The sequence below is a fragment of the Erpetoichthys calabaricus genome, chromosome 18 (assembly GCF_900747795.2).
Source record: "Erpetoichthys calabaricus chromosome 18, fErpCal1.3, whole genome shotgun sequence".
In the NCBI taxonomy this organism is placed as follows: Eukaryota; Metazoa; Chordata; class Cladistia; order Polypteriformes; family Polypteridae; genus Erpetoichthys; species Erpetoichthys calabaricus.
The window spans coordinates 75,417,717-75,442,865 of record NC_041411.2 but is presented as its reverse complement, the minus strand read 5'-3'; positions in this window follow the sequence as shown (position 1 = coordinate 75,442,865).

Genomic DNA, 25,149 nt, shown 5'->3' with positions numbered 1-25,149 from the left:
ACAACTGAACACCAGCAAAACCAAGGAGTTGGTGGTGGATTTTAGGAGGCCCAGACCCCTCATAGACCCCGTGATCATCAGTGGTGACTGTGCAGAGGGTGCAGACCTGTAAATACCTGGGAGTGCAGCTGGATGATAAATTAGACTGGACTGCCAATACTGATGCTCTGTGTAAGAGAGGACAGAGCCGACTATACTTCCTTAGAAGGCTGGCATCCTTCAACATATGCAATAAGATGCTGCAGATGTTCTATCAGACAGTTGTGGCGAGCGCCCTCTTCTACGCGGTGGTGTGCTGGGGAGGCAGCGTTAAGAGGAAAGACGCCTCACGCCTGGACAAACTGGTGAGGAAGGCAGGCTCTATTGTTGGCATGGAGCTGGACAGTTTAACATCTGTGGCAGAGCGAAGGGCGCTGAGCAGACTCCTATCAATTATGGAGAATCCACTGCATCCACTAAACAGTGTCATCTCCAGACAGAAGAGCAGCTTCAGCGACAGACTGCTGTCACCGTCCTGCTCCACTGACAGACTGAGGAGATCGTTCCTCCCCCAAACTATGCGACTCTTCAATTCCACCCGGGGGTGTAAACGTTAACATTATACAAAGTTATTGTCTGTTTTTCACCTGCATTATTATCATTCTTTAATTTAATATCATTATGCTGTTGCTGGAGAATGTGAATTTCCCATTGGGATTAATAAAGTATCTATCTATCTATCTATCTATCTATCTATCTATCTATCTATCTATCTATCTATCTATCTATCTATCTATCTATCTATCTATCTATCTATCTATCTATCTATCTATCTATCTATCTATCTATCTATCTATCTATATGATAATAAAAATAATAATAAAGAGGTAATAACAGAGGTTAACGAGATAAACTAATCTTGGGAATACAACAAAGTTAGAATCTTGCAACCCCCACACAGTCACCTCACATGATCGTTCTCGTCTTGTCCATGTTGGCGGTCCCATTCAGTCGTCCACTGAGAGTGAGTGTAGCTCATTTATATGGGGGCACCCAAAATCTTTGAAGTGCTTAGGGCTTCTAAAGGTCTCAATCCAGCCCTGAGGCCAACCAAGCAGATCTGGAATTTAGGGCAAGGGCACAGAAGCACTAGCCACCATGCCACTGTCCTGCTTGATTATTGTAATCATTCCCTAGAATCCATTTTTGAGGGGGGAAGACATGGCATTTGGAGTAGGGTGTCTCCGGGGACCTCCCATAGCAAGCAGAAACATGACTTTCATTTAAGGAAATTAGGATGGCAGTCTGTAAACTAAATGAGCAAAAGCAGATCTGAGTCCTAATGTCCCGCCGCTTCTTCTGAGCTGCCCCCTGTCATGGCTCCGTTTAGTAGGAAATAATGGCCCTCGGTAAGAGTGAAAGCTCGGTATTTCTACGTGACGACGTGTTGACAAAAGCCACTAATCAGCCGCTACAGGCCTGCCTGTCCCAATTATGGCCGTCTTGACGGTGACCTGCGAAGCTGAGCGGAGTGGACAATAAAAAGACGTCAATACACGACTTACCAGGCTCCTTCCACTTCAACAAGCCGCATGTCATTGAAGTTCCCTTTCTTTACAAATTCTGCACAGCTGCCTCCCAAGTGCCACACTGCCCTAATTTATTTCCAAAATGTCAACAATGTAAAGGTTTCTTTTACTAATTCATCATCATGCTGGCCTACACTTGCACACAAACTGATGAAGTAGGCAAAAAAACAAAAAAAGGGAGAAGAGAATGAAAAACTCTCAGAGGAATGGAACAATTGGTAGTAGTCTGAAATGCTCGCCTGTTCCCTGTTGGGAGTGAAAAGAAAAAGAATGGCTTATTGATGAAATTACCGCGAGGCATTATTAGTGCGAAAACATTTAACGGAGGAGATGTTATCGGACTCGTTAGCACAACGCACTCCCTCCCCAGTGTGAACACATTATTAATATAATAAAGAGCGGAGCGGCTGATCTGCAATACGTAAAGACCCATGGCCAAGGGGCGCTCCTCCTGGGCACGCCATTCTGCCCTGGGACTGTGGGGACATCCTCGTGGCCCTCAGGGGGCACCTCAGGGGGCACTTTGGTAAGGTTGGTGTTTTCATATAACCATATTTATTTTTTAATATTGTGAAATAATGATAAAAAATCTGAATTAGTGCAAGCTGCCTCTAATGGGGGGGTCTTCATAAGAAATGTAATGGGGTCGAAGTACATAATAAATACAAAGAGTTGCACCATATATTTTAAATATTGAAATATAGGCTTCAATTTAAATGTTTAAAGTCTAAATATTCTCAATTATCATCCAAATTTGTCATTCGTCACCCTCTGGTAGAGGCCCATAGAGGGCTAGAACCCCCTAATGAAGGATCAGAAATCAAAAATAACCTAATGGGGGGAGGGGGGTCTTCATAAGAAATGTAATGGGGTCGAAGTACATAATAAATACAAAGAGTTGCATCATATATTTTAAATATTGAAATGTATGCTTCAATTTATATGTTTGAAGTGTAAATATCTGTTAGAGGCCCATAAAGGGATAGACCCCCCCTAGTGAAGGATCAGAAATCAAAAATAACCTCATATTCATAATCACTGACCTTGAAATAGTCTGAGATGACACCTCACATGCCTATGTCACCGTCCTGCTCCACTGACAGACTGAGGAGATTGTTCCTCCCCCACACTATGCGACTCTTCAATTCCACCTGGGGGGGGGGGGGGGGGGGTAAACATTAAAATTATACAAAGTTATTGTCTGTCTGTTATACTTGCATTGTTATCACTCTTTAATTTAATATTGTTCTTTATCAGTATGCTGCTGCTGGAGTATGTGAATTTCCCCTTGGAATTAATAAAGTATCTATCTATCTATCTATCTATCTATCTATCTATCTATCTATCTATCTATCTATCTATCTATCTATCTATCTATCTATCTATCTATCTATGTGTGGAATGAGTCACTCTTAACCTTCTGGGAGTGCTTCTAAGTGGGCTAAGACCACCGGTAAAGACTCAGATATCAAAATGTGATCATATTCTACTCCATTAGATCCTTAAGTTGAAAATTGTTCCTGGGCCGATGTATAATGGCTGATCCTGCATTCTGACCCCCCCAAAAGGTCATGCGAAAACGCTAATCCCCCCTCGGGGATTAACAAAATATATCTCTCTATTATAAAAAAATCCTGGGAGGGAGTATAGGGAAATGAGACGTAATCTTCTCGGAAGACAATTTGACGTCCCGCGAGAGACACTTTAACGTCACGCCAAGACAATTTGAAGTCCCATGAGAGACACTTTAACGTCACGCGAGACAAGGCAGTGAGACAACATTTAAAACAAGTTCACGGACATCTAACCAAGCAGTTTTTGGAATGCTTTGGGCAGACACACTTCATGTACTCCCAGCTCTTCAAAACAACGACAAGCAGAACACGTAGCTCGCCAGCAGCAGCAGCAGGAAGCCAGCAGATGATCTGACAGCATCTCCTTAGCATGCGTTTAGCCCACCCAACCTTTCACAACGTGAGCGGCAGCAATGCGAAGTGGCAAAAGGACAAGTAAAAGTGAAAATAATGCATATGTAACAATTTCCATGATAATAACAATCTCTTTAAATTGTATATCCGGTAAACCAAACCCGGGGGTGGGCGAGTGAAGCGAGCAGGGGTGGAGACCCCTAGTCAAATCAAAAATCAAAATATTCATGATCGGCAACCTCGAAAGAGCATAAAACGATAGAACCACATGCTTAGGTTGGAAATTTGTCCTCTTTAACCTTCTGCAAGTTTCTCTTAGGGGGCACAGACCACCGGTAAAGAATCAATTATCAAAAATGTGATCGTATTCATGAAAAGCAGCCGTTAAATGACGTAAATGTTGTGCAATGCATAGCTTTACAAATTGCCGAGTTATGACTTTTATTAAAAGAAAGACGGAAGTGGTGCAGAGCTACAAGTACCTGGGGGTCCGTATAAACAACAAACTGGACGGGTCTGACAACACAGTGGCATTGGACAAGAAGGGCCACAGCAGACTGGAGTTACTGAGAGGTTGTGTGCTGCAAGCTGATGGAAATATTTGACAAGTTCATAGTAGCCAGTGTGGCGTTCGGCACGGTGGTCTCCCGGGGAAGCAAAAAATAAAGCCGGTGTGCTGCACTAAACTTGTGCCTTGCGTCTGTCTGTGTCGGGTTTGGGCGGCTGGAGCGCCCCCTGCAGGAAACTATGTCCATATATGGACGTAACGAGACACCGCTGAGGGCGCAAGGAATAAAAAAAATACTCGATTTGAAGAAGGAGCAAACAATGTAAACGTGTAGGTGGGACAGCGGCATGCTTGGGTGTAAGAGTGAATTAGGCGATGGGGTTCAGGGTTTTTATATGATTCACTGTTTTATTGGGTCCATTTGGAGAGGTGACATGTCTATGTAACCCTCAGCGGTGAAAATAACTGCCCCGCCATTACGTGTACACGAGATTTATTGTATCAGAAAACAACAATTTGAAAAAATGACTCTGGGCGCCGTTTTTGTTTTTTGTTTTTCTAGTTTAGCAGCAGTTTCTAAGTAAAGGAATGTTTAAAGTTGACACAAACACAGATTCTATCACATTTGAGAAGTTATCGGTCAGATTTTAGTGAAATATTGCTGGTCCTGCCTTTATTTTTTGAATAATAAGCTTTAATTTTGGGGCGAGGCGGAGATTGCTGAGAAATGCCTTCAGGGTGTAAAAGGGGCTAATGCTAACAGTGAGGAGCTCAAGGTGAGCACCCGCCTTGTTGAGAATGGCACTGCCAGCCCTAAAATGAGGTTAGGGGGCTGCGAGCACAGATGTGTGTGTTTGTTTTTTTGTTTCTTTTTTACCCTGTGTTTTAATTACAGACGCTTTCCCTGTGAGGCAAACCCTTATTACGTTTTTGAATCCACCGACAGAAGACAATAACGTTTATTTGCAATTTCCTTTCGGCTCCACAGATGAAATTGCCAGATGATTGATGACTTCGACTTGCGTAGAGATAAGCTAATCCATTTTCATTGTGGGAAAAGTTCGACTTCACGTGTTTTCTTTTTTTTTTTTTTGTGGGTGGGGGGGGGGACGTAGAGATGGATATCGACTGGAGCCCACGGAGAGCACTCGGCAGGGGCGGTAATTGGCAGTCCAGGCACAAAAACTGAAAGTAATGATGGAATTGATTTTGACAAAGCAGTATGCTAAGCCAACTGATTACCTTTTACGGCAGTAATGGAAACTCATTACTAAACTTCATTTCACGCTTGCTTGCACCTGAGATCCACTTTTCCTTGTTCCGAGGAATGTTTGAATTAAAATTGGATTTGTTCCTGCACAGGGGGCTGAATTACACTTCATCTCCAGTTGAGAATCCCTTCTGAGGTCTTTTGAAGTCTGAAGACTGAGGGGCCGATCTACTCCTCTGACTCAGCATCATTAGTGTAGCACGGCCGACAGAGAATGAAGCGCAGCTCCAAGGTGCCACCAGGCTGATCCAGAGCTCTTTTGTCTTTCCCTGACCTCTGCCTCCCACTGCCATTGAACGGAGGTTCTGACTCTATTGGTTACCAGTAGGGGGTCCTACCACAGGAGAGGAGATTAGGGCCTTGTGGAGACCCATAACAAAAATGGAAGGCAGGTGCTTACTATACTGGTTACTAGCAGGGGGTCCAATCACAGGAGAGAGGATAAGGGCTTTATGGAGACCCATAACAAAACTGGAAGGCAGGTTTCTACTGGTTACCAGTAGGGGGTCCTACCACAGGAGAGAGGATAAGGGCCTTGTGGAGACCCATAGCAAAAATGGAAGACAGGTGCTTACTCTTACTCTTACTCTTACTCGACTTTGGAAAACATCTTGTATCACCCCAGTCCCAAAGGTATCACGTCCTAGTGAGCTGAATGACTTCAGGCCTGTCGCTCTGACGTCACATGTGATGAAGACCATGGAGCGGCTGCTGCTTCACCACCTGAGGCCACAGGTCCGTCACGCCATCGACCCTCTGCAGTTCACATACCAGGAGAAGGTGCTACACCGATCACTCTTCCACTTGGACAGAGGCAGTGGTGCTGTAAGAATTATGTTTCTGGACTTCTCTAGCGCCTTCAACACCATCCAACCTCTGCTCCTTAGGGACAAGCTGACAGAGATGGGAGTAGATTCATACCTGGTGGCATGGATCGTGGACTATCTTACAGACAGACCTCAGTATGTGCGTCTCGGGAACTGCAGGTCTGACATTGTGGTCAGCAGCACAGGAGCGCCACAAGGGACTGTACTTTCTCCGATCCTGTTCAGCCTATATACATCGGACTTCCAACACAACTCGGAGTCCTGCCACGTGCAAAAGTTCACTGACGACATTGCTATCGTGGGCTGCATCATAAGGGTGCAGGAGTAGGAGTATAGGAACCTCATAAAGGACTTTGTGAAATGGTGCGACTCAGACCACTTACACCTGAACACCAGCAAAACCAAGGAACTGGTGGTGGATTTTAGGAGACCCAGGCCTTTCCTGGACCCCGTGATTATCAGAGGTGACTGTGTGCAGAGGGTGCAGACCTATAAATACCTGGGAGTGCAGCTGGATGATAAATTGGACTGGACTGCCAATACTGATTGTCTGTGCAAGAGAGGACAGAGCCGGCTATACTTCCTTAGAAGACTGGTGTCCTTCAACATCTGCAATAAGATGCTGCAGATGTTCTATCAGATAGTTGTGGCGAGCGCCCTCTTCTACGTGGTGGTGTGCTGGGGAGGCAGCATTAAGAAGAAGGACACCTCACGCCTGGACAAACTGGTGAGGAATCAGGCTCTATTGTAGGCATGGAGCTGGACAGTTTGACATCCGTGGCAGAGCGACGGGCGCTCAGCAGGCTCCTATCAATTATGGAGAATCCACTGCATCCACTAAACAGTGTCAACACCAGACAGAAGAGCAGCTTCAGCAACAGACTGCTGTCACCGTCTGCTCCACTGACAGGCTGAGGAATTCGTTCCTCCCCCACACTATGCGACTTTTCAGTTCCACCTGGGGGGGGGCAAACATTAAAATTATACAAAGTTATTGTCTGTCTGTTATACCTGCATTGTTATCACTCTTTAATTTAATATTGTTCTTTATCAGTATGCTGCTGCTGGAGTATGTGAATTTCCCCTTGGAATTAATAAAGTATCTATCTATCTATCTATCTATCTATCTATCTATCTATCTATCTATCTATCTATCTATCTATCTATCTATCTATCTATCTATCTATCTATCTATCTATCTATCTATCTATCTATCTATCTATCTACTCTACTGGTTACTAGCATGGGGTCCAACCACAGGAGAGAGAATAAGGGCCTTATGAAGACCCATAACAAAACTTGAAGGCAGGTTTGTACTGGTTACCAGTACGGGGGGTTCTACCACAGGAGTGAGGATAAGTGCTTTATGGAGACCCATAACAAAAATGGAAGGAAGGTGCTGACTCTACTGGTTACTAGCAGGGAGTTCAACCACAGGAGAGAGAATAAGGGCCTTATGGACGCTGAGTGAAAAGCCTGATTCAAGTTGCCCCGCCGCCTTTTAGCCCCTGACTGACACCTGCTTCACGTTGCTTCGCAGCAGACACTGACAGGTTGTTGCAGGTCAGATTGGACTTTGGAGTATTTTATGTTTCTTTAAATGTTCTTTGTGGGTGGAGCCCCTAGAGGCGGGGCTACCCTGACGTTACTGCTGCTGGATCCTCCGTGTAGAACTGACTGAGAGCTTCAGGGATCCAGTAGAGGTTCACTGAAATGAGCTGCAGCCTTATGTAGGAACTGCTTTCTTTGGGCATTGCTGGTTTATATTCTCACTATTGTGTTTGGTTTACTTTTTGGATTTGTGCTTTTTTGAGACATGTTTACCTTGGATTGCAATTTAGGCAATTCATCTTGGCTAAGTTGAGCATTTTTGTTATTTTTCTTTATTTATGTTAAATAAAAATGCCTATTTATTTATTTATTTTAATCAATCTATCAATCAATCAATCAATCAATCAATTAATTATGTCACACCTGCACGTCTGAGGATCACCATCCAAGCTCTTCCCAGGTATGTGATACCACCCCAGGCTGAGAGGGGGCGCTCCCACTTATGGTCTTGTCATTTTTTTTTTCTTCCTCCACAGTCTTGAGAAACCACAAATTGAGGGCAACTGACCCCACACCTTCTGGTCCAGGAGCTTCAATAGGATGATCATCCGGAAGGAGGTGTGTGTCATTATCGTGGAGATGACCTTACAGAAGGAGCTCCAAGTCAGACGACCCATTGGCAGACCTGAAACACTTAGAAGCCACTCCACTATGTGACATTTACTTTTGTTGTTTTCTTCCCATGCCATCGAGTTTTGCTTTTTGTTGGACCCTATCAGTAAACGGGAAGAGACATGTTGGCACTCCTAAATATTCCTGTTTTTCTTGACCCTCCTTCACTTGGGCAACCACAATTTATGTATTTATTTATTGCCCTTTTTAATTTAAGCCAGAGTTTTAACAGTTTTTCTATTTTGTCTGCGTTTTTGATAATTCTTCGGACTGTTTAGTTATTTCTGAACAGATAAAGCCAATTACACATTTTGGGCCCTGCCTAGGCCAATGCCAGGGGTAGTAGTTTAAGGACTGGCTGAATCTGGAGTAAGACTCCTTGGGTAGACCAGAGAAGGACTTGGCCTGCTTTGAGGGGTGAGCTTTGTAAGCCTCAAACCTTTTTGTCATGTTTGAGACTCTTAAAGAAAACACAGCTGGAGCCAAGGACACATTTAAGAGGCAAAAGGAGTGTTTATATTAAAAAAGGACTTCTGATATTTTTAATATATATAAATGATTTGAATAGGAATATAAGGGATTAACTGGTTATGTTTGCAGATGATACCAAGATAGGTGGATTGGCTGATAATCCATTGAGTTGTTATAGAAGGACTTGGACAACATACAGGCTTAGGCAGATTTGTGGCAGATGAAATTTCAAGTAAGTAAATGTAAAGTGTTACATGTAGGAAGTAAAATTGTTAGGTTTGAATAGAAAATGGGAGGTCTGAAAATTGAAAGCACACCTTATGAGAAGGATTTAGAAGTCATAGTGGACACAACACGAACAACTGGCAGATGGTGTTAGTCTTACACAATGTCAGGTTATATAGCAACTTGATGTGTGGTGTACAAGTCACAGGAGGTTCTGCTCAAGCTTTATAACACACTGGTGAGGCCTCATCTGGCACAGTTTTGGTCTCCATAAAGACATAGCAGCACTAGAGAAAGTCCAGAGAAGAACAACTAGGCCGATTCCAGGACTACAAGAGATGAGTTATGAGGAAAGATTAAAAGAGCTGAGCCTTGACAGTTTAAGGAGAAGGAGATGAAGAGGAGACCTGACTGAAGGTTTTAAAATTATGAAGGGAATTAGTCCAGTGGATCGAGACGGTGACTTTAAAATGATTTCATCGAGAACACGGGGATACAGTTGCAGACTTATTAGGGGTAAATTTCACACAAACATTAGGAAGTTTTTCTTCACACAGAGAACCACAGACACTTGGAATGAGAGACCAAGTAGTGTGGTAGACAGGAGGACTTTAGGGACTTTTACAGTAAAACTTGACATGATGTTTTGTTAGAGGAATTAGGTGGGTAGGACCAGTGAGCTTTGTTAGGCTGAATGGCCTCTTCTCGTCTAGATTGTTCTAATGTTCAGGGGCCGAGAGCTCCGCACAGATCTTGACAGTTGAGAATGGTTGTGTAGTATTTGAGTTTTGATTTCCTGGATTGTTAGTCTAACTCAGCGGTTCTCAAACTGTGGGGTGCGCCCCCCCCTAGGAGTAAACAAAAAGCGGGTGCGAATGTTGCCATATGTGGCGTAATTTCGCTATTTGTAGGGAAATTTTAAACTTGTAGAGGCGTATCGGCAGCAAAAAATATAGGAATAAATTTTATTGGAGTTTCAAAAAAACGTTACGGGGGGGGGCGCGATTAAAACTGTTATGAAAACTTGGGTCGCAAATACTTAAAGGTTGAGAAACGCTGGTCTAACTCTTCTGTGCGGATTTCCTGTGCAATCAGATTGTCGGTTTAAATTTGTTCCTTCTGTTTGTTCGCTTTTAAAACTTTCATCTTATTTCTTGGATTGAGTTTTGTTAGACAGTTAAATTATTTTCTAGGCTTTGGCAACCCATTTGAATAATCCAGCATTAGTACAATTTGATTTACTGGTTTAATTAGATGTTCACTGTTCAGTTTTTAGTTTTAGGTTTACGGTTTTTCCCTGCTTGCCAGTTATGATTAGTCATTGGTTTATTACCTTGTTGCAAGTTAATTATCAATTTACCTCTTTCAAGGTTTACTGTCTCTGTTTAGTTTGGTTCTTTTGTTAATTGAGTCAATTGTGTTAATAGTTCAATTAAAATTCTTTTTATGTTAAATAAGTAATGAATCTTTTTGCCTCAAGCATTCTGCGTTTTTTCTTGTTAACTCGATTACTAATTAATTATTACTTCATTGGACTAGTGCTCAGAGAGACTTTTGACTTTTATATTTGGGAATTTTGGCATAGAAATGACTCCAATGAAGTCACAGCCACTTCTCAACTAATTGTTTTGAGGATTTAGGTTGGGGTTCAGTTTTTTGGATTACTCCACTTCAGGGTGGTCCTTTTGTTGTAACAACTGACTGGCAGATACAGCTTGGATATGAAGGTTTGGGGGATTTTTTTCTATTATTACTAGACATTGTGAAGTAAGATAAGACACTGAGATAACGATTAAAGGTTGGGGAAACCGTCCCCGTATGGTATGTACAGCGCAGGCCAAGCAGTAGCACTGAGGTACCGGACATTGGCATACAAAGTACACGATCAGACAATGAGGCAGTTTCCAGAGGTAGTTTTTATGAGGTGGAACCAGAAATAATACAATCAGGGAGGAAATGAGGGTGATTGAGGAGTGGGGTAACGAAGGTGACATCAGTGTGGGGAGCCAGACAGGCGGACCGGACATGAAGTAATCACAGTAGACAGATGCGGAAAGTGCGTTGTTGGTGAGTCATTTGTTTACGTCTTGTCGGGTTTCGTTTCTTCGTTTTTCCTGCTGAAAAAGAGTGAAAGGCATTAGCGCACCGTCCAGTAGTCCCCTCCTGCGGACTTCTACTCTTTGTCGGGCCCGTTGGCTGCCCCCTATTCGCATGTGTGTGAGACAAGGTATATCTGAAAACACAAAGGGTGGGAGGACCTCAAAATCTGGAGTATTATGTGTCGAAAGATTACCAGTGCCTTACGGAGTCCAAATGGAATCTGATACACCTGATTTAAAAGGAAGTTTTACCGCAGTTTGGCAGGACGCCAGACAAGAAAGGGTGGGGCTAGGAGACGACAACCCGGAAGTGACATCACAGCGGGACTGCCGGTTGTCCAATCTGTTGGAACAAAAATGAGGAGAAGCATTAGGTAACAGTGCCAGCACTTGGCCCGGAGCGGAATTACAACTGGATGGACCTTCAAGTTTTCTCCCAAATCACACGTGAGTGATAACAGACACACCTTCCTTGCTGAAGGTCGTATGGACTTGAGGCCAATTGCTGTTTGAACTGAGGACCTTGTGACAGACAGGCCATGAAAACTCTACAAATGCTTAGTCTGCGTTTTGCACGACTGGTTTGGTTTTGTCTTTCAGGCTTTGATTGGCGTGTCCTAAATGACTTTATTTAAATCAGCACTCTGAATGTAATTAGACTGCATTGACCGCAAGCAGGTAGACTATTACCTGCAAAAAAAAAAAAAAAAGCAAATAAAGCAAAAAGACAACAAAGACAGAACAAAGCAGCCTGCCTCTGGACGCTTGAGCTAATTCATGTGTTCCACGGCAACTTGCTTAGCTAAGAGTTTCTGCTTTTCCATTAGCTTAGGAAGCAGATTGCGTCCCACAGCCTTACAACTAAGCGAGCTCCAGAGTTAGGACTGTTTGTAACTGTGCACTCCCACAGCGCGCATTCAGCAGGTATCACGTGTCATCATCCCTAAAACTGATGTCCTGATATCTTGTGGATAAGATTTGGTCATGTGACCGGACACATGACCTAATGTAATACCTTAAAAAGTCAGTTTAGTTGTGAGCATAACTCACACGTGTGCACATGGGGAACAGCTTAAGAGCTTGAGTGAGTGTAATTCTCCACCGAGCCATGAGGTGGCTCTGTCTAATAATCTCTCTTCTTCTACCCTCTCTGCAGAAAGGAAGATTGACACCATTCCATCCATGATGTCACTTCTGAGGTCCGACCACCTGGACCCACCTCTTCCTCCCAGAATTCCTTGTAAATGGAAAAAACGCCATTTTCAGCAGTCTGCCTGATTCTATCGTTTTGTGTTTTATCACGCGCTTTATTTTCATTTTTTCAATTGTTTAGTTATGCAGGATTGGCCGCAAAGTGCCCCCGAAACATTTCATTTGTCTTGTCTTTGTCTTACAGTGGCGTAGTCAGCAGGATCATAGCAGGAGAAGATGAAAGATGATGTCTGAAACCCAAGATGTAAGAGTGACCATCCAGGCCACGGCTGCAGAGATACAGGCACAGATGGTCCAGGTGGGAGAATTACACTCACTCAAGCCCTGAAGCTGTTCTATCTATCTATCTATCTATCTATCTATCTATCTATCTATCTATCTATCTATCTATCTATCTATCTATCTATCTATCTATCTATCTATCACTCTTTAGACCCTCTTTACTCCAGCCAATGGCTGATCCTACCTTTTTTGTTCCCTATAGACACCATCGTGTGACTGTTATTTTACACCACTTTCTTATTGCAGTAAGCGGGGGCACCCAGTTGGCACCCCAACATTTCAATTGGACTCGTGTGTTCCTCCCAGTCGACGAGAACGTGCTTAGAAAAAAAATCAGAGATGTGTCTCTTCGATGAGGCACAGCAGCGAGAGTTCAGTGAAGTACAGAGCAGCAGCTCAGCTTTGGAGGAGCACTCTTCTAAATTAATGAAAAGGGAAAGAAATTAGCAGGCACGGATGGTGAAGCCCTTCACAATTATTATGCTATCATGGAGGATGTTAATCAGCACGCTTATCCCGGTGTAATGGAGTGGAAGAAGAGGCATTAATATGGTACTTGAATTTAGCATTCAGTGCCCTGAAAGTGGAAGATGGGAAGATGAACTATAAATATTCGCCAGAAAGGTTACGCTGCTAATTAGAAAGCATTTTCTTGCTTTTGCCCAATCACCTGAAGATGTGGAACTCGAGAATGTCTTCAGAGTGACATGAATTAGGCTAATTCATAGCTGAGGGGAATGTTTTTGCTTTCAATTTCTAAGTGGCTTGGATGGGACAGTCACACAATACTTAGTCCTGTCTGAAAATCTCTCTGCCTTCTCAAACTGGCAGAACAAAACCTCCTGCCTTTTTGGGTATTTCTTATTAGGTCTTGACACACCTGCCCATCTAAAAGTCCTGCACCGCCACACCTTCTCATCTCATCTCATCTCTCTCTCTGTCCCACTAAAGACTGGCCACTCTTTTCCTCATCACTTCACTGACGGTACTTCCTATACAACCAACTCCAATCACATGTCTCTTGTGGGACGTGGAGTCTCAAATTTAAGGAAATGGGTGTGAGGTCCCCTAAAAGGAGCATAAAGGCGGGGCAACCACCAAACCAGCTGACCCAAGGAAACTCAAATCCAAAGTCTGAGGTTGCGTGGACTCTGAAGTAGGTTTTCTTGAAGGTCCTCTCTGTATTTGGTTGCCCTTCATCATTTCCTCAATAATGGCCAGTCTCATCTTGCTGCCACCGTAGGGATGGTATTAGTCAACTGAAGAGCATTGCCTGGTCTTCCTCCAGATGTAGCGCTTGGAGTTCTGTCCAGAAAGTTCAATTTTACGTCTCATTAGTTCAAGGAGAATCTTTAGTCCTCTTGTTCTTAAAGTCCTTTAAGTGCCATTTGGTAAGAGTGGCTTCTATCTAGCCATTCTACCATAACCGCCTGATTGATGGAGTGCTGCTGAGATGGCCATCTTCCCAACAGGTTCATCCATCTCAGCAGAAGATGTCTGTAGCTCTCTTAGAGTGGCCATTTGGTTCTCTGTCACCTTCCTGACCCAAAGCCCTTCTTGCCTGGTTACTCAGTATGGCTGGGTAAAAAAGCGTGCATACAATCATCATCGTCAGCAGTTATTTGAACTTGAGATATTACTTCCTATAAGAAATGGGGGAAAAAATCTAAAAAGAGTGGCCCAGCAACACTGACAGACTTCAGAAAGCTTGACATGTAGAAACAAACATGGCGCTTCTGGAGGTTCAACTTTGAAGCCTAAACAAACCGCTCTGGATACCACAGCCTGTCCCCTACACTTTCACTGGTATCCTCTGTTTCAACTGAGGTGGGAAAGAAAAAATGGACGCGTAAACTACTGATCAACCCATTACCGAAACAAAAATGATTCTACTTCTGGAAGAGCTCTGTGAATGCATTTGTTCTGATGTTAAGAAATCAATTACGGCCTTAAACGAGACATAGCAGATATTGTAGAACACACGTCACATATGGCAACAAAAATGTCTGAATTTATGAAGGCTCATAATGAAATTGTAATGGAGGAGAAAATAAGCAAGCCGTCTGGGAAGATTACTGCTTTGGAAGATACCTCCAGATGGAGTAACGTTAGACTGATAGGGATCCCGGAGGATATAGATAATACACAGCTGCCACAACACTTACAAAAATTTCTAAGTGCACTCTTGCCAGACCTTGAATTGGTGGGTCTGACGATAGAGAGATCCCATAGACTGCATAAACCTAAACAAGTTTCTAATTATTCACCCAGGGATGTCATATTTCGGCTGCATTTTTACCACATTAAAGAGAGGCTCATGCAAATGGCAAGAAGTAGTAAAACTCTTCTAGACCCTTACACTGAGATAACGATTTCACGGATCTTTCACCGGAAAAAAATTACTCTCAGAGTCAGAAAACTCCAGAAAAACTAAATTTAAAATCTTAATGAGAACACAAGAATAATGTAAGAATATCAATCATAACAGAGCAGCTGATTTGTTTGGTATTTTCTTGGAAAAGTTACAATATTTTGGAGGCCCCTTTAGGCCTTTGTATTCCGAAGTCTGCAAATTGAGTTTAGGGTCAGGCTACCAAAGGTGAGGCCTGTTCAAGGAAGGATAGGGAAGGCCCTGGCCTACTTTAGGGATCTTTAAGGGTGTGACATCCCTTTGTAGTTTTTAGTGCACAGTCAAATCAGAGCAGGTCTTTTGTGAGGGAATTGCATTTGCAGCTCTGAGATGCACTTTTTTTAGGTTTAGTTAGGTCTCTATTTAAAGTTTCTAAATTTTAAATCAATTTTGAATTGATTATTGTGCTGCTCGCACAACAAATCAACCGCCGCCTGCATTTGGGCTACTGGTGCAGGGTGACAGCAATTTTGAGAGAGAGTCAGGAGACGACACAGAGAAGTCAGAATTCAAGCAGGGATCATAGCCAGGAAAACTAAAATGAAATAAGCAAAGCTCAGGATGTGTGGCTAGAATTGTAGTAAAGGATCGTATTAAAAATCTGTTCCCGATTTTGTGAATGGTCATTTTGTGGAGAATGTAAGAGTTGAATTTGAACCCTGCTTCAAAGAGCACCTAGCATGCGCTGAGTCTTTATATGCTCAAAGGGTGAAGCTGTTATTTTATTGTTCACTTCTAGCCGTCCACCACGGCTCCTCCCATGTAGTAGTGCAACAGGACAAACTTTAAAAATCAATAAACAAACAGGTATCAGTAGCTAAGTGGAGGGAAGTTACGCTCCAAAACACAGAGGTAGACCGACTCCCCACTGCTGACGTCACGCTTCCCCATCCCCTCGTTCCACAACCTCTGTCTGGGATTAGTGCGAATAAACCGCTCCTGCAAGCGATCTCTGATACTTAGTGAGATGAGAGAAATCGCAAATCAACCAAACTGTTCAAGCAAATTTTAGAAAAAAAACCCTATCTAAATCCGTTAAGTGGTTCTCTCGTTTGCTAGCTAAGTGGAGGTAAGGTACATGCCACGAGGATGGCGTGTGAGTGAGGAGGACCCTTGGCCCACTGTGTCTTACTCTCTCTTGGATTCGCGCAAATAAATCGGCACTGCAAGCGAACTCTGATACTTAGCACGATGAGAGAAGTCTCAAAATCAACCAGAATGTTCAAGCAAATTCTAGAAAAAAAACAGATCTAAATCCGTTAAAAGTGGACAGACAGACAGACAGACAGACAGACATTGGATTTTATATATTGTGGCACGCGGCTGGGGGTGGTACCCAGCCGGGACACCCAGGAGGACTCCTCCAGACCACGAGGGGGCGACTGCCCTGGTTGCTCTGGGGGCCACAGGTAGAGGGCTTTGAAGCTCAATGCCTGGAGAGCCCTGGACCTCAGCACTTCCGCCACACCCGGAAGTGCTGGGGGGAAGAAGAGCAGGGACACACGGAGGGCTTCCAGGGATACAGCCGGTACTTCCGCCACACTTGGGCGTGTCTGTGGAAGTTTGCTGGAAGACACCTGGAGCACATCCGGGTGCTTATAAAAGGGGCCGCCTCCCTTCATTGAGGGCTGGAGTCGGGTGAGGAGAAGGACGAAGTCTGGAGAAGAGAGTGGAGGCGGCCTGAAGAGACGAGGCAGAGTGTGAGAGGCCTGGACTTTGGGGGAGTATCTTGGGGGTTTGTGTGTGCACTTTTTGACTGTTGTAAATATTAACTGTAAAATAAATGTGTGGTGGTGCTTTATAACATGTCTTCCAGTCTGTGTCCGAGGCTCGTTCTACAATATATAGAGAGATGATAAATGCATTTTTAGTTATTTTTATATGAAGCTTAAAGAAAATGTTATATTTCAGCGTTTCTCAGCCTTTAAGTATTTGCGACCCGAGATTTCATAACAGTTTTAATCGCGCCCCCCTATGGTTTTTTTGAAAGGAGCCCACTAATACCAATTTGTTCTTTTTTAATTAATGATATATCATAGATGCATATTTTATTATACCTACTTAACTTTTATCAACATTTATCTAACTCTATATTTATTTTTCTAGTATCAGAATGTAGTTTAAGTTAATTTGTTTTGGTTTCAATAGATGTATTTTTCATATTTTCGATTCTTGTTTTTTTTTTTCACATCTTTGCGCCCCCCCCTTTTTGTTACTTCACGCCCCCCCTAGGGGGGCCCGCCCCACAGATTGAGAACCACTGTTATATTTTAAGGTGTAATCATTGTGCTATTGTTATGCGCTAAGTTTCCTGTTGATGGCACACTTAGGAAACATATGGTTCAGAACATAAAAATGAACGTGCGTCCCGTGCATGGAGTGAACCCTCCTGAAACATCACATTCTCTTAAGGACTATCGGTCAAACTAGTTGTCCGGGTTGATTGTGGTTGTTTAAGGTATCAATGCTTGTCATGTCCCGTTAGCAACTGGGTGCAACCAATCAGGTGTGGAATATGACCCAGACACAGACAGGCAGACACGTTTAAATCACCCCACACACGTTTATTTTGGGTCTCCATTATACAATCCATCTGTACTCACAAGCCCCAATACCCCACAGTCCAGGCCTTATCACAATGCCTTCTTTCTCTTTCTCTTCAGACCGCCTCCTTCTCTCCTTCAACAACCTTGTCCTCTCTTCCACCCGACTCAAGTCCATCTTTGAAGGGAGGCGGCCCCTTTAAATAAGCACCCGGATGTGCTCCAGGTGTTCCCGGCAATCTCCCACCGACACGCCCCAGTGTGGCGGAAGTGCCAGCTGTCTCCCCGGAAGCACTCCGGGTGTCCCTGTTCCTCTTCCCCCCAGCACTTCCTGGTGTGGCGGAAGTGCTGCGGTCCAGGGTCCTCCAGGTATTGGGGTCCCCCTGGCGGTGACCACGGGCCCCTACAGGGTCGAGCTTCCCAGCTCTGTACCCGCGGTCCCCAGGGCGGTCGCCCCCTCGAGGTCTGGAGGAGGAATAAGCCCTCCTCCTGTCTTCCTGGGCGTCCCAGGTGGGTACCACCCCCATCCGGGCACCACACAGGTTAAAAGTTTTCTGATTATGAGTAGTGATCTAATCAATGAATTGTACACATATAGCGCTGGGGACGCTCGGTCCTTTGCAACACTTGCTAATATGATACGCTGTTGCCTCTTGCAAGATTTAGATAAAGAATAATGAGTGACGCTTTCTCTTGCCTGTGTTTTTATTGCTTAAACCGGTCCATTCCAGTTTTGGGGGTGTCTGTTGAAATTTTCTTCCAGAAGAACAAAAAATGGTCCTGATCTCTGCCTCAGCACAATTTGATCGCTGGGGTCTGCAGAGTCTTCCTTCTTGGCTTGGTTGGTGTCCCGACCTGTAGAGGATTCCAACAATTCTCCACTCCATCCGCAGGTCCACGTGTGCCTTTCTAAAACGATGTCCAGTCAGTTCAGTTTGCCACAGGTGGGCTGCAAGCAGGTTCTAGAACCAATTCGAGGAGAATGAGAGCAAACAAGGAGGCACCTGACTACAGCACAGGGTCTGACTACTTCTAGGAGTGTGAGATTTCAGTTGGTGATTTTTAATAAATACGCAAACCTTTCTCAAAACATGTTTTTTTGACTTTGTCATCATGGGTTATTGAGTGTGGAATGATGGGTAAAAATGGCAAATGTATCCATTTAAAAATTAAATTTACAGCATACTAAAGTGAGCTGATAGTGATGGGGGGTCTGCATACTTTTCTGAGCTCTCTGTATGTCAGCACCACTTTATTAGGGTCTTGCTCTGTGCCTGCCATTCCTCTATTAATGTTATCCCTCTGTGCGGGTTCAATCCGCCGGACCACTCTCCTTTTCCTACACTAGCACTCTGTCCATTTCACTTCTTCCAAGATCCTGAGGATTTCTTTTTTTTTTTTGCTCCCCTAGTAAAAAGTTCCCTCTTAACACCTCATTACTGCTCACTTTTTGCTCTGTGCGCCTATTATCTGCTCAGCTCCATCTCACAAAGTACTCCATCCGGAGGGAATAAAGTCTGTCTTTGTGATTTCGTACACCCAATTAGCCGCCTTTCATTCTCTCCATTTTGTTTTTTCTGCTGACACCTGTCTTTTGCTATATGGGTGCCAAGGTGGCTTTTGATTCTTCGAAGCTCACAACTTTCTTTGTATTCTGAATTGTTTTGATCTCCGCCGTCAGGGCTGCAGCTGGCTCGGTGGCGTGTTTTTGTGTTGTTATCTGTGTCTTGCCTCGATTTTTCATGCTGTTTGTTATCTGTTGCACGTTATAATTGTTGCCGCTTTGTCAATTTGGATCTTTTTGTTAATAAAAATGAATGGCGTAACAAAACAAAAAAAAATCGCCGCTTCTTGCCAATGCGTCGAGACGGGCTCTCTGTCCCTGTGATACTTAAATAAGTCTCCGCAGGCATCAGGAGGGGCTTAAATGGCTGAAGGTTGTGCGGCCTTCTGATGGCTAACATCTTGGACAGTCGCCGACAAGGCTGCTGGTTCTATCACCTCTGTGTGGCTTGACTAGGCGCCAACTTTTAAATCAGTTAAGTTCCCAAATGTTACACCACAACTTGTTTTTTGATTATATTGGAAGCCTTCAGCTGTCACATTATCAGGACAAAGCGTAGCTCAGTCACAAACAGTAAAATGGCACGTAAACAGATGACGGATATACAACATGAATAAAATAACAATCTGTACCTTTCAAGTAATAACACAGGGCAAGGTTTGGATGGGACACGGCAGCGACTAACACAATTCCCGTTGCCTTCAGTATGGAGGAGGATAACCCGAAAGACTTCTGACGTCACGGAGATCAGTAAGCCCCGCCCTCCTGATTCTTCCGCTACTTAAACAGGCGCCTGAGTGGAAGGAGCTGCTCACTGAGGCTGTGGCTTCACAAGAGGACGTACTGTATTTTCATATTCCTAGAAGCTATGGTAGGACACCACCATATACCAGACGTCACGTATGCCTTCCTTTAAACAGGACATTAAATGGGGTGTCCTTTGGAGGCCCAATTCTTCATTGGTTTCCTTTTCTGTGTTTAAATTTGCAAAACACTGTACGTGTGGACGCTTTTGCTGGACTTAAACGAAATAAAAACTACAAAAAAAGAACGACAAAATGGTGAAAAACTAAAAAGAGCGCGAAATTACATTAATGTTGTAACACTAAAACTAATTAAAAACTAAAAGAACGAAAAACTAAACGCAATAAAAGATATCTAACAACCAGGAAAACAGTGAACTGAACGGAGGTCCTTGAAATTGTGACGCCGATGTGCTAATCACTGTGCCAACGAAACAGGCACTTAATTCAAAGAAACAGCGGCGTCAGCGCTCTGCTCCACAGCCTTCCTAAAATCTAATTTTATTATAACAAGCCCACTTCATCCATTTAAAATGCATTTGGTGCGCTTTCCAAGAACAGAAATGTAGAAATGATTCTATTTAAAAATAAATAAAACTAACATAATGGACCCATATATAGTTATGTGTGCAGTTATAGATATAAATACACGCGCTGGCTGATATTTGCACACGACGAGATGCACAGCCTGAGAAACTTAGATGTAGCTCCACCTAGTGACAGAAGAGGGAAGTGACCCAACACTTAATCGATAGGAAAACATGAAAAATGTCCGTCTTTAGAAAGGGCAAGTTAACTGCACGGCTACAGGCAAGAATATTGACAAGATGAAGCAATTAGAAAGAAGGATGCAGTCAGGGCTGCATTTTAAATATTACTATATGAGGCAAGGCACATTCTTGTCACAGTGCATTAAAAAATTACTCAGACACCCTATCACGTTCTGCACACTTTATTGTGTTGTAGATTTTATTTTCAATGGATACATTCACCATTTTTGTCCATCAGTCTACACTTATTAACCCACAATGACAAAGTGAAATATTTTTCAGAAAGGTTTGCAAATTTATTAAAAATCTAAAACTGAAATATCTTCTTCTTAGGAGTATTCAGATCTGTATTCAGTACATTGCAGAAGCCTCTTTTGTCTGCAATTCCAGCATTGTAGAGACTTATCCATGAAAACTCAAACTTTGCACGCCTGGATTTGGACAGTTGATCCCATTCTTCCTGGCAGATCCTCTCAAGCTCCGTTATACAGGATGGGAAGAGTCTGTGAACTGTCATCTTCAGGTCTCTCCACAGATAATAATTCATTACATTTATATAGCGCTTTTCTCAATACTCAAAGCGCTATCCACACAGGGAGGAACCGGGAAGCAAACCCACAATCTTCCACAGTCTCCTTACTGCAAAGCAGTAGCACTACCACTGCGCAGATGTTCTCTAGAGGTTTGACTGAACACCCCAGAGTCTTGTCCCGAAGCCACTTCAGTGGTGTCTTGGCCATATACTTTTGTGTCATTGTCATGCTGAAAGATGAGGTTGTGCGCAGATTTTCTTCAAGGACCTCTCTGCACCCCTACAGTGCATGACAACTTTGAAGACTGAGCTGGGGGTCAAAGTTACCTTTGAACATGGAAATAAGTGAATGAAGACGCCTAACTTTCCTGGCCATTACAGTATTATTGTTTAATGTCAAAAAAAAGTCACTTTATCACGTCACCCCACATGCTGGCCCTGGATATGCCATCCAATGAGAGACCCACCATTCCCTTGCGAGTGGGGGATACATCACAATGGCATTTCAACTCATTGTCTCTTTTCAGGGGCTGCAGCTCTAAGGCCCCACCTGTTGAAGGTCACAATATGGCAGTCAGGTGAGGTCCTTGGACAGCCACTGGCAGTCAACGAACACTGAAAAGTTAAAAACTCAAATCTGCTGCTTCTACGAGTGTTCAGATTTTTCTGCTCTGGTGGGTATGGCAGCTCCAATTTTCCAAGTTATTATGGTATTTTTTTTTGGCCTTTCATTTTATCTTTCTAGGCCGAGACAAACCTCCTGCCATCTGAGATTAGGTCCTGCTGTTGACACCCGAGAGCCTGCAATTACTCAGATAAACAAAATTCTGTTTTTGGTTGTGAAGATTAGCAGAAGCAGGAATGATGGAATTTATTTTGAAAGTAGGGAGGCTTACTGTAGATTAGCTGCACTCTTCATCCAGAATCAGGATGCAGGTACTCGTAGTCAGCAGGAGACTGAAAGCAGATTTGCTCCATGATGTTACTTGTCACTAATAGATGGGGACATTTGCACGGCTATACGGTGTCACAGTTCAGGCCACCTCCTTGGGATGCCCAGAGTGAAAGCAAAGCACAGAGAAGTCTCAGGGGAATGGAGGAGGTACTCTTGATGTCTCAAAACATGTTCTCCTTTTATATTTCTACCAGAAACGAGAAGAGACAATGGAATGCAAGACACACCCCATGAGGTCCACAACAATAAGAGTCATGCTCTTGTGACTTGGAGCGGCAGAAAGAGGGTGAGGCCTCCGAAACTAAAGTCGAGAAGCAGGCCAGCACCTGGATGAACCTGCCCAGAAGAGGCTCACCTAAACTCGGCCAGGCCCAAAAGACAACCAGTTGGCTTCAGCAGGAGCCAACTCTGAACACAACACCAAATGTCCACAAAAACCCCACAAGAGGGAGGACAACAGTCAACCCCTGGCTTGCGAACAAAAAGGGCAATAGAGCATCTTTACAAATCAAAGCTTCATTTACAAAAATTAGAAAAGATAAACTTGTCCAGAAAAAGCCTCACAAGAGAGAGGACAACCATCAACCCCTGGCTTGTGAACAAAAAGGGCAATAGAGCATCTTTACAAATCAAAGCTTCATTTACAAAAATTAGAAAAGAAACACTTGTCCAGAAAAAGCCTCACAAGAGAGAGGACATCCATCAACCCCTGGCTTGTGAACAAAACGGGCAATAGAGCATCTTTACAAATCAAAGCTTCTATCCATCCATCCATTGTCTCCCGCTTATCGGAGGTCAGGTCGCGGGGGCAGCAGCTTGAGCAGAGATGCCCAGACTTCCCTCTCCCCGGCCACTTCTAGCTCTTCCGGGAGAATCCCAAGGCGTTCCCAGGCCAGTCGAGAGATATAGTCCCTCCAGCATGTCCTGGGTCTTCCCCGGGGCCTCCTCCCGGTTAGACGTGCCCGGAACACCTCACCAGGGAGGCATCCAGGAGGCATCCTGATCAGATGCCCGAGCCACCTCATCTGACTCCTCTCGATGCGGAGGAGCAGCGGCTCTACTCTGAGCCCCTCCCGGATGACTGAGCTTCTCACCCTATCTTTAAGGGAGAGCCCAGACACCCTGCGGAGGAAACTCATTTCAGCCGCTTGTATTCGCAATCTCGTTCTTTCGGTCACTACCCATAGCTCATGACCATAGGTGAGGGTAGGAACATAGATCAACTGGTAAATTGAGAGCTTCGCCTTGCGGCTCAGCTCCTTTTTCACCACGACAGACCGATGCAGATACTGCGATACTGCGGATGCCGCACCGATCCGCCTGTCGATCTCACGCTCCATTCTTCCCTCACTCGTGAACAAGACCCCGAGATACTTGAACTCCTCCACTTGGGGAAGGATCTCGCTACCAACCCTTTACAAAAATTAGAAAAGATAAACTTGTCCAGAAAAAGCCTCACAAGAGAGAAGACAACCATCAACCCCTGGCTTGTGAACAAAAAGAGCAATAGAGCATCTTTACAAATCAAAGCTTCATTTACAAAAAATAGAAAAGATACACTTGTCCAGAAAAAGCCTCACAAGAGAGAGGACAACCATCAACCCCTGGCTTGTGAACAAAAAGGGCAATAGAGAATCTTTACAAATCAAAGCTTCCATCCATCCATCCATTTTCCAACCCGCTGAATCCGAACACAGGGTCATGGGGGGTCTGCTGGAGCCAATCCCAGCCAACACAGGGCACAAGGCAGGAACCAATCCCGGGCAGGGTGCCAACCCACCGCAGCAAATCAAAGCTTCATTTACAAAAATCAGAAAAGAAAAAACTTGTCCAGAAAAAGCCTCACAAGAGAGAGGACAACAGTCAACCCCTGGCTTGAGAACAAAAAGGGCAATAGAGCATCTTTACAAATCAAAGCTTCATTTACAAAAATCAGAAAAGATAAACTGCTCAAGAGCACAGGTGCTTCATAAACATGATAGGACACTGCTGATCGTCTCGTGTTTATCTCACAATAGATGCAATTCACAGCTGAGCATTACGAATTATCACTTGATGAAAAGACATTTATAAGAGGAGGGGAAACCTGCGACTTCAGACTTTAAGGACAATCTTCTATCCTACTCAAACCTTTTATCATTTCCTAGCCAGGTGTCACAGACACACAAGACAAATGCCGATATTTTCAGATTGTGTTTTATTCGGTCTGTGAATAACGTGCTCACGTGCAATTAATTTTCAAAATTGAGTTTTGTTTTTTTTTTTAGTTTTTGGAGTCACTAGGTCTTTCCTGATGTTATAAGGTAGTGGTGATTGCCAAATATGTCTTCATTCCGGTCATAGCTCGATGGAAGAAGCTAGTTATGTACACAGCATTTAACAAACTGCAAGAACAAAACCTAGCAACTCTGTGGACCAATGAGGAATGACCGCCTACCAATGAAAAAGTCAGATAATGATCACGTGATTTAAATGCTGCGACTGCGCGCATAAGAGCGAGTTATTTTAAGTTACATGAAATGTTTGCCTATTTATAAGTGCATAGTCTAATAGTCTATGGGAGGTTCTTATAGACACAAAGCTAAATTGAATTGTCATATTCTAACTATTTCTTGTCTCTCTGATGTACTAGGGTGTTGTACCGTGTTAGCCGTTATGAATGTAGAGAAAAGCCAAGCAAAATGACACCTTTTATTGGCTAACTAAAAAGATTACAATATGCAAGCTTTCGAGGCAACTCAGGCCCCTTCTTCAGGCAAGATATAATCTAAATCTAATTAAAGATTAGTCTCAGTTAGCGACCTGCCTTACTGTGTGTAAGGCATGAAGGGCCTTACGTGCTCGATAGTATGAAAGTTAACATGCTCTGTTGAACGTTTAGTGCCGTGCGCTTAGAGTGTACTGAAGGCGAAGTAAAGCATCTTGAATTATAGAAACAACTGAAGTTTGACAAGAAAAG